This window comes from Syzygium oleosum, unplaced genomic scaffold, assembly GCF_021117445.2.
Source record: "Syzygium oleosum isolate NSW1041296 unplaced genomic scaffold, Sole_v2.1 Sole_v2.12, whole genome shotgun sequence".
NCBI lineage: Eukaryota > Viridiplantae > Streptophyta > Magnoliopsida > Myrtales > Myrtaceae > Syzygium > Syzygium oleosum.
Genome location: NW_026607496.1, coordinates 1371843 through 1374805, shown reverse-complemented (window position 1 = coordinate 1374805; position 2963 = coordinate 1371843).

Sequence of the window (2963 nt, the reverse complement as noted above, 5' to 3'; positions counted from 1 at the left end):
TAGCACTCTAACGTGCAAGTAAAATGGAACAGTTTTTGTAACTTAATACTTAAGTGAAAAGGACTCATTCGAAAAGGCCATAATAGTCCCACAAAGGAATTGCTATTCTAGGGTTGGTTTAATCCCAAATCTATGTTGTGAATTGTTGGCACCTCAATTTTGGCTATTCCATTTAATCATATATTTCATAAGAAAATTAGGGATCAACCTTGACCCCTGATAAAAAATATCATTTACATTTAGGATCAATATTCATTTCTTTGCATGTAAGATTGGGAAAATCGTCCAAAAAATCATAAACCTATTATGCAGGGTCAATTCAGTGCCAAACCTTTCAATTGTGTCAATTTAATCCTAAACCTTTTGACAATTTGCCGCTGTAGTCGCTCCGACCAATTATCCAAATAATAGGTTTAGGACTAAATTGGCAAATCTTTAAAATGTTTAGGACTAAATTGACACAAATAAAGATTTATTACTAAATTGGCAAATCGTTAAAAGGTTTATAATTAAATTGACATAATTGAAAGGTTTAACTGAATTGGCTACCGTAAATAAGTTTATGACTTTTTGGACAATTATCCCCTTGAGCTGCGTTTGGTGGGTTGGATAAAACTTCGGATATGATAACTTTCATCCAATCCGGTGTTTGGAGTGACACGAAGTCCAAATATGACCAGATATAGCCCGATATAGTCTGGATTAAAAAATCCCACCTAGGGGGCGGGATATACTGGATAGGATGTGAATTTTGGAAAAATTGAAAAAAAAAAGGTCACACTTGTGGAATGCAACCACCTTTGCCAGCGCGTTCACGAGGTGGAACCTCCACCACAAGGGCCTAAGCAGACTCCAATGGCCACTGCTCCTCCCACTGGCGACAACCTGCTTCCCGCCTTCGGCCACCGAGAAAAGCGGCGCCAGAGCTCGTTGGCCTTGCCTCTTCCTTATGTCGACAAGAACCCAACGTCGTTCGAGATCTACAAAACAACGCATATTTCTTGAGGAAAGTTGCAACAGGTATGTATAGAAAAAGGGCTGCAATGGCTAGAGGTGATTGGTTCTAGGGTGGGTGATTCTCACCCTGGAATCGGAAACCGCCAATTAAGGGCCAATTCCACAAAATGAGAACCAAGAATGGCCCATTGGTTCCCTTGACCCACCGGGGAACCGGACCACCGGTCAGGTCGAGTTCCCCAGTGAGTTGATGGAACCGGTCTACTTGATAGCAAGGATGATTTGGTGATTTTTGAGAAGTATTTTATGCTGAAAAGGTCGACTAATTGGCCCATCATCAGCTCGCCTAGACTCAAAAACTGATATATACTAGTTAGCTCCCCTCGCAACGCCGCGGACAAAATAAATGAATAAGCCTAAATCAATTGCTGGCAAAAAGGAATTTCACAATTTATATATTGGTCCTCAAGTTTCTGAAATCGCTCAGCTTACAGGATTCAAGATGGGGAGTTTGCCTGTAAAGTACATTGACTTCCTCTAGTTCCTAGTAAACTTTATGAGAAATACCGCAAGCCTCAGATAGAGAGAATGTTAAGGAGGGTGAGAAGTTGGACTGCCAGACGTGTCTTTTGCTGGCAGACTTCAGCTTTACAATGAGAGAGCTGCGATCTACGACTCTATGAGAGCGAGTTGCGAGAGTCTCGCAGAGAGCGTGAGAGAGCGAGCTGCGAGACTGAGATGAGAGGAATAAAGGTTTTTTTCTTTTTTGACAGAGAGCGTGAGGAGGCTGAGGAGCGTGAAGCCGAGCGTGAGACGAGGGCAGGAATTATGTATTGAAATTTTTTTTTTATATATATCTAATGATCCGGTCCGAGTGGTTAGGGTGGGCAGTTCCCTCCCGGGAACCGGGAACTGGACTGATACTCAACGGTTCTAAGTTTTTGGAACCGGGAACTGGATCAGTACTCGTGGGAATTGCCCAGAACTGGGCGGTTCGGTTCGATTTTTTTGCACACCCCTAGCAATGGCCATTCCTTGGGTCCATTTCACTCATTTCCAATATAAATGACGAATTCAAAACTTTTATGGAATAAAATATACCAATAGCCCGTTTTGTTGTAGTATTAGAATAAGATTGTAATGCAATAATTATTATACTGTAATGAAATAAAGCTGTCATTATTATATCCCTATTTGGTTTAAATAATGTAATACTTATTACGCTATTTGTTTCCATGAATGATATATGTAATACAAGAGGAATACGATCAAAATACTCAAAATACCCCTAAATCAGAATTAGATGGAATATAATAATTATTACTTTAAAGTCAATTATGATACACAAGTTTAGTGCCCCCATGTTGGTATATAATTTATTATATAAAAATTTTAAGATTTTAGCACATAACGAATGATTATATTAACATGAATATAATACTATAGTGAATATTACTTTAATAGCCATTTATGAGTGTAATAACCCAAATAGATTATCAAGATTTTAAAATCTACTATATATATATTTTCATCTATGAAGTAATAATTACTATATAAAATTGAATTATATAATGTATGTTTAGTCATAAATATTAATTTTTTACATAATTAATAGTATGATTGAGATATAAGTATATAACAATTTGAGCGTTTATACATATAATTAGTAATTAAATCAATCACGGATAAGATAATATTTAATTATGAAAATTTTGGTAACCGTACCTAGTAAGCAACTACTATTATGCTAATTATTATATTGTGAATAATTCTTATTATAATAAATAATTTATATTATCAAGATAACATAGTTATTCTTACGTAAATTATTTAATTATTACTCATTATTTTCTATAATTAGTGTATAGTGATTATGTGCAAATGATTATAATTAGTGTCGTTGTTTCATAAATAATATAAATAAGTTTAGTTATAATTAATATCAATTATAATTATAATTAATCATCTAACATTGTTAAAGTGAGTAGAAGATAAGAGACATAGTA